The sequence below is a fragment of the Sciurus carolinensis genome, chromosome 1 (assembly GCF_902686445.1).
Source record: "Sciurus carolinensis chromosome 1, mSciCar1.2, whole genome shotgun sequence".
NCBI lineage: Eukaryota > Metazoa > Chordata > Mammalia > Rodentia > Sciuridae > Sciurus > Sciurus carolinensis.
This window is the reverse complement of record NC_062213.1, coordinates 175,835,956-175,848,988: the sequence shown is the minus strand read 5'-3', so window position 1 is coordinate 175,848,988 and position 13,033 is coordinate 175,835,956.

Below are 13,033 nucleotides of genomic sequence, written 5' to 3'. Positions count from 1 at the left end.
GAAAGTCACCTAGATGTCCATCATTAGATGAATGAATAAGTAAAATGTGGTATATACAAATAATGGAATATTATTTAGCTTTAAAATGGAAGGAAATGCTGACATATGCTATAATGTGGATAGACCTTGAGGAGATTATGCATAGTGAAATAAACCAGTCACCAAAAAGACAAATACTGTGTGATGCCGTTTTTATAAGGTACTTAACAGCAGTCAAATTCATGGAGACAGTGGGATGGTGGTTGACCCTGGGATGGGGGAAGGGAGATGAAGAGTTATTCTTTTAGTGGGTCCAGAGATTCTATGCGATAAAGTCCTCATTAAAATCCACCTCTAGTTAGGCCCAGATTGCAAGTTTGAGGCCTTTCTCAACAATTTAGTGAGAGACTCTGTCTCAAAATAAATTTTTTAAAAGGGGTGAGGGTGTGGCTCAGGGGTGAATTTTCCTGAGTTTAATCCCTAGTACTGAAAAAAATCAAACTCTAATATGACATCTTTCTTTTTTATTTCCTCTCCAACCATGTCTCCCGTGTACTAGGTAATTCCTGCCTCCCCCCTCCCCCCACCACTACTGAACTGGAAGCTCCTCTGAGCCAAAGAACTCTATTTCGTCAAGCAGAGCTGCCAGATAACGCTGTGAACCTCAGAAAACGGACCCAATGAAGAATTTCTGATTTCCACTCCATTCGCTCAGGATCTGTCTCAGATCCTGATTAGGCTACAGGTTCTCAGGAAAGCAGCTGGATCTGTCCCAGCTTAAAAGGATTCTGAAACAATCAGTCCTATCCACAGATAAGCCTGTCTCTGGATCGCTAATAGTGTGTCCTTTTTTATTTTTATTTTGAGTCAGAGTCTCACTAAATTGCTTAGGACCTCGCTAAATGGCTTTGAACAAGTTCAAGGCTGGCCTTGAACCTGTGATTCTCCTGCCTCCGTCTCCCAAATGGCTGGGAATGACAGGAGTGCAACACCTGGCCTGGCGCTAACGTGTTTTTAACCGAACCCTCCCAGGCCCCTCTGACTCATCCGCCTGGAGTTCTGTTCTGCTTACCCTTCGGTGCCCTCAACCCACAACGTCGTTTGCAGATGTCCAGCACCAGGCCACAGTTTGGGACTCCTGCGAGCAAGTCAAGGCTGCAGCTATGGCCTCAAGGGGCCTTCAGGTGCTCCCACCCGGGTCTCCAGTGCAGGCCCAGTTTGTTAGGTGGAAGGCATTTCCTGGGCAGGGCAAGTATGTGGAGGTGATCCGTGAACGTGTCCCAGAATAAAGGATCCATTTCTGAGGTCTCTGCCTAGCCCTCCCGCATTAGCCAACCCGCTTTGTAGAATTCCCGACCCGCCACCTTGGAGTTTCGGATCTCCCAGCCTGGGACAGTCTTTTGCCCATGGATTTGGAGGCGTAGACTCACCATAAGTAGATCCAGAGTTCCAGCCGAGGCCTGCGCCCAACGAGGACTGTGCACGTCGAGGACTGCGCCCACCGCGAACAGAAGAACCCACACTGGTAGCAGGGCGCGGTCCTGGGCTCTTATATCGCCCAGAGGGATGCTCTGGATTCCGGATTCCCGCCTTCCGCCAACCACGCCCTCCGGGGTGGAGCCCACCATCAACCGGTACCTTTTTAATCTCCATCTCACGACTTCAGGACGCCAAGAGTGATTGAATTACCTACCAGAGACGCCTCCAGACATCATTGTAATCATTTCCTGAGACCCCACTGTGCGGTGACGCAATTCACATTAATTAGCCATTTCATCTCAACTACCGTCCTAGTCCTAGGAGCTCCTTTTTTTAAAATTGTAGATGGACACAGTTACCCTTATTTTGTTTATTTATTTTTATGTGGTGCTGAGGATTGAACCCAGGGCCTCATGCGTGCTCGGCGAGTGCTCTATCACTGAGCCACAACCCAGCCCTGAAGAGCTGCATTTTATCATTGTCATCATGTGATGCGAAACAGAAAATACTGAAACAGTCTGATGGAAGTCACAGAGAGTCAAGAGAACCTGGATTTGAACTCAAACGGTGTTGTTCGTGTCTATACCGCATTAGACACACAGCCTTAAACTTCTGGTGCAGCACTCAGCCACTTTATTATGCAGATCCCATCTCTTTGACCGCTGTAAGTTTAATCAGTTTCTTGTAGCGCGAAATCCTGAGGATTCGATCAGGTCACCCTAGATATGATAGTGACTTTGTCGCTCCCCATCCTCAGTACTGGGCATTTAACTCGCAGGCACTCTACCACTGAGCTACACTTCCCCAACCCTATTTATTTATCGGTGCTGGGGATTGAACACAGAGTCACCGCATCACCGAGCCAAATCTCCAGCCCTTTTTATTTTTAAATTTTTGAGACAGGGTCTTACTAAATTGCCCAAATTTACAGTTGTCCTTCCCAAAGTGTCTGGCTGATATTTTGATGTTCATCTATTCCTGGCCCCAAGTCAGAGATTGCTTTGCTCCACCAGGGCAGACACAAGCTGAGTCACACGCCTGACCTCTGACCCCCTGGTGGCTTTGCTCCAAGTCTATGATAGGTGTTGGCCAAAGCTGAGGGTTTAGAAATGGGTTCCTTTTAAAACTGTCTTTCTCACTAGTTCCTAAAAAGTCTTCCTGCACTCCCAGTTATGCAGCGCCCGAATTAGAAGATGGCTGGCCTCTGTACCAGCACTGTATTTCAGACTTTCTGTCTAGTAAATTCTGGCTACCACCAAGGCTGCACACAAGGCTGGATGGATATCTGAGGAATATCTGGCCAAAACGCTTTGCAATGCTGGATGTGGTACTGGCAATTGAACCCAGGGGCACTTGACCACTGAACTACATCCCAGTCCTCTCAAAAAAAAATTTGGGGGGAAGTACTAGGGATTGAACCTATGAAAGCTTTACCACTAAGCTATATCCCCATTCTTATTTATTTATTTTGAGACAGGGTCTCTAAGTTGCTGAGAGTCTCACTGTATTGCTGAGACTTGTCCAGAACTTGTGATCCTCCTGTCTCAGCCCTTAAGAAGCTGGGATTACAGGTGTGGGTCATTGTGCCTAACCATAACCGCATAAGCCCAGTCGTTTGCTGCCTCCTCAAAACATGCATCTTATTTCTCCAGATTCTGTTAACATTTGGACCAACTTGCATGAAATTTTTGGATAAACTGAGACATTTGTGAAACAATAAGACCTCTCACATTTGGAGGGTGTATTTCTAATGATTTAGGGGAACCTTTCTAATGGTATTGGTGTAACTTTCCACTGAGATGTAATAAAATATTGCCACTGATTAATAACTTAGGTAAAGATGTAGCCATTTCTCATTCTTGGCCACCTTGGGTCTTATTTTTGTCAACTGACCAGCCTTTTCTGGCTTTTCGTGATATTGCCTTTATCTATGATCATAGTCTCCCTTTCACCCTGACTAGTTTGTCCTCACTCAGATGGTCATTTAATATTACAAAAGTTTTAGTCAGATTCGGTGACTCCCACTGACTTGGGAGGCTAAGGTGGGAGAATTGCAAATTTCAGGCCAGATTCAGCAGCTTGGAGAACCCCTAAGCAACTTAGTGAGATCCTGTCTCAAAATTAAAAAATAAAATAAAGACTGGGGATGTAGCTCAGAGATTATGTACCCCTGGCTTCATTATATATATGTATGATTTGCTTCCTTGTGCATGTGATAATCCTAGCTACTCAAGAAGCTGACACAGGAGGATGACTTGAGTCCAGGAATTTGATCAGCCTTGGCAACATAATGAAGGGGGAAAAAAAAAAAGGCTCACTTTCTCAACTTGCTTTGACTCTTAAGGTAATGCACCCTCAAAGGAGTTTTTAAAAAAAATAGCTATGCTCCAAATTCTTCCAGAGTTGTTCAACAATACTGTAAAAATTGCCTCACTTGTCACTTCAATAATATGGGAAAAACTGCCAAGATGCAGAGAAAAATATCAGGGTTTTTTCTGTCCTGAAGAGTATTAAGTCATGTTTATATCTTGTACCTCTGAAGGACATTTCACCTCTGTGGTGTTCTTCCTCCAAATCCAAACCTCAGCCTAACCATGAGTGTAACCAAGACACAGACTCTTTGAGGGATATTCTAAAAACAAGAAGAAAAATAAAGGAAAAAACAAACAAACAAACAAACAAACCCTGCCTAGTACTCTTCTAAGATGCCTGGACGTGAAAGATAGGCAGTGCAAAGACACTGTCATGCTAGAGGAGACTAAGGAAACATGGCAATTAGTGCAATGCAGTATCCTGGTCTTGATTCTGGAAAAGAAAAGAGGGCCAGAGTGGAAAACCATTGCAAACCAAATATACTCTTGGCCAATCTAAAGGATTGTCAATTTTGTTAATCTTTTAGAAGAACCAACTTTTTGGCTGAGGATGTGGCTCAGTGGTAGTGGGATTGCTTGACGGGCCTGCATGAGGCCCTGAGTTTGATTCACAGCACTAAAAAAAAAAAAAAGAACCAATTTTAAGTTTTAGTGTTTTTTCTATCTTCTATTTTATTTATCTGTCCTCTAATCTTTATTATTTCCTTCCTCTTGCCAATTTAGTTTATTCTCCTTTTTTTAGTTACTGAAAGAGTAAAGTTAGGTTATTGGTTTCTTGTTTTGATTGCAAATAAAAAGTTTAACGTCAGAAACTGGGCTTATCATTTATAAATACACTAAAGCATAGGCTGCTCAAATTCAGATTAAGTATCTGTACAATATTTTAACAAAATGATGACTTTCCTAAAAAGTCATAAGCAGATAAATGATTTGTCTCACTCAGAACACTTGATTTGAAATGAGAAAACGAACCTTTCTTTTTTTAACTGTTAAAGCAAAAGTTTATCGATTTCTTTCTCTCTCTTTGATTTTTTGGTACTGGGGATTGAACCTGGGGCACTTCACCACTGAGCTACATTTCCACGCTTTTATTATTTTTTTATTTTGAGACAGAGCTTCAGGCTGGGGAGATAGCTCAGTTGGTAAAGTGCTTGCCTTATAAGCATAGGGTGCTGAGTTGAATCCCCAGCACCACTAAAAAAAAAAAAAAAAGTCATTTTGAGACAGAGCTGCTATCTTTTTTGGTTTTTAATGTATTTCATTTACTGTGCAAATGAAAGTAATGTTTTCATTTTTCTCTAAGCATTTTTAAATTTAGTGTGTTTTCATTTCTCTCTAAGTATTTAAAAATTTCCCTATGATTTATTATTTGGCTCCCTGGTTGTTTAAGATGTGTTAATTTTCACAGATTTGTGAATATTCCAGTTTATCTTATGTTATTGATCCCTCCCCCACACCCCAGAGTCGGGGATTGAATTTGGGGATGCTCTACTATTGAGCTACATTCCCAGCCCTTTACATTTTTTTTTTTAAATTTTGAGACAGGGTCTCACAAAATTTCTCAGGTTGACTCAACCTTATCATCCTTCTGCCTCAGCCTCTTCAAAAGCTGGGATTACAGGTGTGTGCCACAGTGCCTGTCTTGTTATTAATTTCTAACTTCATCCCATTGTAGTCAGACAAGACACTTTATATCACATTTTTTTGTAAAAAGACTGCAAATTGGCTTGTAAACTCCCTTGTGGTCTGTATTGGAGATGTCCCATGTGCACTGGAGATGTTCTTTGCCTCCTGATTTACCTTCTGCTTGATTGTTCTATACATTACTGAGGGTGGATTACTGAAATTTCCAACTGTTGTTGTAGAGATATTTCTCTTTTCCACTCGATCAGTTATGCTTCATATATTTTGATGGTATGCATAAACATTTATAACTGTTTTATTTTATTAATATATAAATTAATTTATATATTAATAATCCTTTGTCTTTTGCAACCTTTTCTGATTTAAAGTCTGTTTTTCCTGATATTAGTGTAACAAACCCTTTTTTGTTTATTGTTTGCACAGAATGTACTTTATTTTTCCATACTTTATCTTCTTTCTCTCTCTCTTTAAGATGGAGTTTCTCTATGTTGCTCAGGCTGATCTCAAACTTCTGTTCTAAGCCCAAGTGATCTTCCTGCCTCAGTCTCCCAAGTAGCTGGGACTACAGGCATGAGTCACATAACCCAGCTCACCCTCTCACTTTCAAACTATTTGTATCTTTGAATCTAAAGTGAGTCTCTCCAGTCCAGCCTCAGCAATTTAGTGAGGCCCTAAGCAACTTAGTAAGACTATGTCTCAAATTGTTTTAAAAATAAAAAGGGTTGGTTCAGTGGTTAAGCACTCTTGGATTCAGTCCCCATTACTACTATTAGTACTACTACTAAAATAAAAATAAAGTGAGTCTCTGAGAAACAAGTGGGGTTGGGAAAAGGGAGAAACTATAGAATGAAATTGACAAAATTATGCTATGTACATATATGAATATACCACAGCAAATTTCACCTTTATGTAGATCTACAAAACATCAATTTAGAAAAATAATAAAGAAATAGGAGGAAGACCAGTAGAGTAGTGGAAGGTGGACAGAGGGAGGAACAGAGGAAGAAAAGAGGAAGCAGTGGGGACTGAAATGGATCAAATTATATTCCATGCATGTATGATTATATCAAAATGAATACCCCACTATTCTGTAGAACTATAACGCACTAATAAAAGCTCACTTTATTAAAATGAGTTTTAAAATTCACTCATTTAAAAAATAAAGTGTTTTGTAGATAGCATATATTTGAATCTCTTTTTTTTTCCTGTGGTGCTGAACCCAGAGCTTCAGGAATAACAGGTAAGTCCTCTACCACTGAGTCATATTCTTAGCCCAGAGTCATATCTTTTTAATCCATTCACCAATTTCTATTTTTGGATTGGAGAGCTTAATTTACATTTGAAAGGTTTACTGACAAGATGGAATTTAATTCTATCATTTTGCTCTTTGTTTTCTATATGCCCTTTAGCTCTCTCTCTCTCTGTCTTTTATTTTTTATTTTGTCTCTTCCTGCCTTGGTTTCTTCTATTGTGTTTAGTTTACATTTTTGTATTGAAAGATTTTAATACCACATATATGGAATATATGTGCATACACACATGCTTTTGTGCATATTCTATAAATACATTCTTTGCAGTTATTTTATTTTATAAACTTTGTTTGTTATATGGTGTCTCTGTGCTAGAGATTAGTCTAAGATAAATTTAAGGTCTTCTCTGAGCCCGTGCCTTTTCCTGGGCAGGCATAGTGACTTTCTAGATTCCCTTGTATATGCGGTAGCTTCTAGACGTCCTTGTCCCTGAATGTCTGGCTCCTAAAAAGGGAGGAAACTGTCAGTTGTTGGCTCTTTAAATCTCCTGGAAGCCCCTTCTGCCAGAAGTGGGTTGCAGAGTGGCAGTGGAGGTTGGGACAATGGCAGCTCCTTTCTTTGCACCTTCACCATCAGAAGCGGTCATTGGGGATCAGGACATCGATGGCACAGTCCTTATTGCCCACAGGAGCCTGAATTGAAGCCACTCCGGGAACGCACATGGTTACCTGCCACAGGGTGAGCTAAGAGCTAAAATAAACTGAAAATAATTAAAAAGTATGATCTAAGTCTTCCTCTGGAAGTTCCAGGCCTTCAAAATTACTTTAGAGTTCCAAAAGAGTCCAGTCAGACAGATTCTGCCCCAACTGTCTAGGTGGGGAGATGGATTTCTGCTCTTTCCTGCTTGTCGTCTCCCCAATGTCATCATGACATCATTCATTTTTATTTACTCTGTTTCCATAGTTATTTCCCACCTTGTCATTTCTTATTTGGTTGTCGTATTGTCCCTAAAGCAAAGGGGAACAGCAGAACACCATGTCCCCAAAAGCCCCTTTCTGTTGTCCCAAATCTAGCCAAGTTAAGGGAATAAGGAGAGCAAGCCTGGTCTGGAGTGTTCAGATACACATTACCTTGAAGGACACCGGCTTCCTCTTACGCACACTGGGAACTAGAAACTACTTTCTTGCATGCATGCCAGGACAGGTGCTCCGTGGCCGCTGGCCACATGAGCAAACTAAGTCAGATAATGCTGATGATATCACCACTTCTACAGCCCAACTTATACAAGCCCAGTATGGCCACCACTGGGCAAAACGCCACGAGGGAGAGAAGGTGCTACTCAGCGAAGCACCACGAGGGCTGGAGGTGCTGCCTCTTAGCTTGTTGCCGTGAACTCTTCTTGGAGCAGTCTGGGATCTCTTGTAAGCTTTCCCAGTAAACCACGTATCTCTTCCAAGCTATCTCCAGGCACTTTCTTCAGGGCTGCGGATGTGACAGTTGTGTTAAATAATTTTTAAAAAATATTCTTGGCTTTTTTCAAAGCACTAAATTTTTAGTCAGGTGCAGTGGTGCACATCTGTAATTCCAGTGACTCCAGAGGCTGAGGCAGGATCACAAGTTCAGTTCAAGGCCAGCCTCAGCAATTTAGCAAAGCCCTAAGCAACTCGGGGAGCCCCTGACTCAAAATTAAAAAATAGGGCTGGGAATATAGCTCAATCGGTAGAGTGCTTGCCTTGCATGCACAAAGCCCTGCGTTCAATCCCCAGCTACACACACACATGCACATACACACACACACACACACAAATTAAAAAATAAAAATAATAAAAAGGGCTGGAGGTGTGACTCAGTGGTTAAGCACCCCAGGTCCACCCCAGTACCAATTAAAAAAGCAAAGAAAGAATAGAATCATAGCTTTACATATTAAAGAATATTAAATTACTGTAAGGGGACAGAGGAATTATAATGGAAAGAAGAGGGTTAAAGATTTCAACAAAGATCCCTAGTGGGAAACTTCATTTCTGTAGGCAATGAGATCTTTTAGGGAAAAATGAATAAATAGATCTCTAGACAGAAATAATTCCTAGGGTCCATCTCTTCACGGGCTTCAAGTCAGAAGGCATCCCCTGGCCCCCACTCCTGCTTATGAAACCTTCCTACTAGGTCATTTCTACATGAGGAACCCCGAGGTCACTCTGATCCTTATGTCTTTTGCACACTAGGTGGCACCCATGTCCTAGTTCTGATAGGTTTTGACAAATTCCCCTCTGTCTCTACAAATTTTCAATGCTCTGGGAACTTTTAATCACCTTGTGATTCCTTTCACCTCTTTCCTTCTGAATGTTACCTTAAGGCCACTCTGTATTTTTAATCGTATCTTTCCTTTACTGTCAATCTGTTGTGTCATAATTCCCTCTAAAATGAACACATACCTGAGGGTACAGTGGCCCATGCCTATGATCCCAGCAGCTGGGAAGGCTGAGCCAAGAGGATTGCAAATTCAGGGCCAGCCTCTGCAATTTAGAGACCCTGTTTCAAAACAAAAAATAAAAAGGGCTGGGGAGTATTTCAGTGGTAAAGTATCCCTGGGTTCAATCCCCAGTCCAAAAGGAAAAAAAAAAAAAAGGTCTATCTGCTGGAGTTTCTGAAGGGCACAGCACTTCCCCTAGGGCAGGTGGTTTCTGCATTAGTAGCCCCACTTAACCTTCAGTTCTAAGGATCCCATTTCAATGAACTCTAAACAACAAGAATTTGTGTTTCTGGGTCTCTTTCCTCCTGGTATTGACATAATGGTTTAGATTCTTCATTGTGTCAAGTCTATTAAAATAGCCACAGGTAGGGTTCTTCCAGAAGTCTACACAGAGTCAAAGATTCCTGTTGTTGAAAAGCAAACCAGTGCCTGTAATCCCAGTGACTTGGGGGGCTGAGGGAGAAGGACTGTGAACTCAGGACCAGCCTTAGCAATTTAGCAAGGCCCTAAGCAACATAGACTCTGTCTTAAAACAAAAAAATTAAGGGAGCGTTGGCGATGTGACTCAGTGGTTAAGTGCCCCTGGATTCAACCCCCAGTAACAAATAAATAAATAAATAATAAAACAAAGCTAGGCATGGTGGCTTATGCCTGTAACCCCAGAGACTCCAGAGGCTGAAGCAGAAGGATGGCAAGTTTGAGGCCAGCCTAAGTGAATTTAGCAAATCCACATCTCAAAATAAAAAAAATAAAAAGAACTGAGGATGCAACTCAGCGTTAGAGCACCCCTGGGTTCAATCCCCAGCACCATAAACAAACAAAAAACCCAAGGCATGATAAAATTTTAAAGAGCTTATTTGAGCCAGAAGCAATTCATGAGTTGAGAAACAACAAACTGGAAGAGACTTAATTTTTCAATGACAAAGCATCAGAGGCAAGTGTTTATAGGGAAACTGCAGAAGCAAATTAAATTATTTGATTGGTTACAGTTACACATGGCCTTATTTTGTCTATCCCATTGGAAAGTCCCAGTTATATAATTATGTTTCTTGACTATTTCCGATTGGTTGAACCTAAGTTTTGTTTTTAACATAAGCATTTGCCAGAAATGACCCAAGTTAAATTTTACTTATGTTTGCAAATCAAGCTAGCTTGAGGTCACTAATATGGCTTAACTGGTTTTGTGTACTTTGGGATTCCTCAGGCCTGGTCTCCATTTTAATTTACTTTAACAGTGGGGGAGTAGTTTATTAAGGAAGGACTCCCAGGAGAACCAGTGAGGAAACAGGAAATTAGGACACCCAGAGGCAGAAGTCAAGCAAGGGTGTCATTGTGGGTCCCAGACTCCACCTGACCCTGCTGGGGTCCTGACATATGGAGATGGGCTTTTGTATTTCTTGACATTATTTAGCTAAGGACCCATTAAGGTGAGAGTCAAGTGGACCTGTTAAATTGCCAGGCACTTCCAGCCCTCTGTACAATGGGATGTAAGCTTTTAGCAACAAAATATGCAGAATCTGGGGACAGGCACACAGAGTGATAAAGGGAACTGAGGACATATGGGCAGGGCCCTGCAATGACCACTACTACAGCTAGATCTATTCTAAAAGTGCCTGTGATGGTATGAATTGTATTCCATCCTCCCAAATTCATATATTGAAGTTCTAACCCTCAATACCTACCTAACCCTCATTAAGACTGTATTTGGAGATAGGGCCTTTGAAGTGGAAATGAAGTTACAATGAGGTCATCAGGGTGGAGCCTAATTCAATTCAACTGGTCATTATAAGAAGATGAAATTTGGACATGGGTGAACACATGGCTGTGTGAAGACAGGGAGAAGACAGCCATCTACAAGCCAAGGAATGAGGCCTCAGAAGAAACCAGCCCTGCCAAAACCTTGACTTCACACTTCCAGTCTCCAGAGCGTGAGAAGATAAAATTGGTCGTTAAGTCACCCAGTCTGTGGAGCTCAGATGAACGTGGTACCTCAGCACAGTGTCCTTATGTCTGGAAGTAGAAGGAGGTCTCCCTCCTGTAATGACCTCACCTCCACAGCAAACTAACTTTTAGGAGGAGTTCATACTTGAATATTTTTTCCATCTATTTTAAAATTTTCATTTCTTTGTTAAAGACATAACTTCTGGAGGTCAAATAAGGAAAATATACCAAACTCCAAACACTATTAAGTTATGAAACAAAGAAGAATCTGAGGTAGAAGTTGAGAAATGAAATACACAATGTTTTTACAGGGGTATTTATTCCCAGTCCCTGTCATGTCTCTCCAGTAAGATCTTTTCTTTCTTTTTTTAATTCTCAAGTTCCAATTCTCTAAATGGATGGAAGACCATGACCAAGAGAAGACATACAAACTTTTATCTTGTTAACTAGGTAAAAGGTTTTACTAAAAGATGCCAGGCCATTGGTTGTAACCATATTGTCCCTATTGGGGTGGATAGTAAGCTTCTTGTCTGTGTTGCCGGGCATAATTGTCACCCTAGGATCATCCATGCCACTGATTTGATTGACTGTCACTTGACCATCCCCAGCTGCTATCTTGCAACCAATTGCCTCTATTTCTTTGGTTTCCACTGGCTCTGCTATTCCATTCTCCAATAATTGAAGGATTTTCAGGAGTGCATTTCATGTATTCCTAGTACTCTTTGTCATCTTCTGTGAATCTATTCGCAACAGTTTCAGAAGTGTCTGTCTTCCTGAAATTCTTACAAGGCTGTGTCCATCTAGCTGTGGCCCAGTAACAGCCAGTAAGATGCGAAGTGGATGTCACCTCTGGACCACCACTCCCAATACTTGGACATCTTGTGAGGAGTCCACAGGTTAGTGAAAATATCTCTGTTTATTTTGATGGTACTAGGGACTGAACCCAGAAGTGCTCTACTGCTGAGCTATATCCCCAACCCTTTTTATTATTATTATTATTATTATTATTATTATTTTGAGACAGTGTCCTGCTAAGTTGCTGAGGCTGGCTTGGACTCTGCAATCCTCCTGCCTCAGCCTCCTGAGTCACTGGGATTACAGGGGAGCACCACTGGGCCTGGCTAAAATACCCATCTTCTCTTATTCAAGGTGTCCACTCTGTTAATGAAGCAACAATGCTTTCAGTTCCAGTTGCTCCTAATCTACCCATAGTACTGATTTGCCACCTGCTGCTAAATATTTCACAATCACAGGCTTAGTTTCTATCGCCTCTGTTTCAAGGCCTGTCCATTTTCCCCAATTTATTTAAATATTGTTTTGTTTCCTGGTTGTTTAGTCTCATGTACATCGTGATGATCTATTGTTATTCTTTCCTTCAGTAGATGCCTGCAAACGAAACAACAATTTTCCTGTATAGCCGTGTACACAGGTTTTTGTAATAAAAAAAAAAAAAAAAGCCTGGGTCCTCTACCTAGAACAAATCTCTGCAGGAGAACAAAATCGAACTACCAAGAAAAAGCTCTTTTCAAGGATTCTGATCATACTGCAGTCTCAAAGATATACTGATTATTAGGCACGATTAGAAAATGTCTCTTTTTCTTTCATGTTTAAGAATAAAGTAAACCTGTGACTAATAGGATACCATATTTATAAAACATGTTCTAGTGTCTTTTTTGCATATAAATTAGCATTATTCATAAGTAGAGATAATATAATTGTGCATAAAGCACTTAATAAGCCATCGGCAAGGTGCTACCAGAGGCATGGAAGAACAGAGAAACAAATCTAAATCTGCTAAGTGCTTATTCTAGTGCAGGTCAGATTATTTATGTAATCACCCTGCCTCCAGGTGCCTGGCTGTTCCTCAAGGGTCTAAGGATTAGTCACTGTTGCTGGCA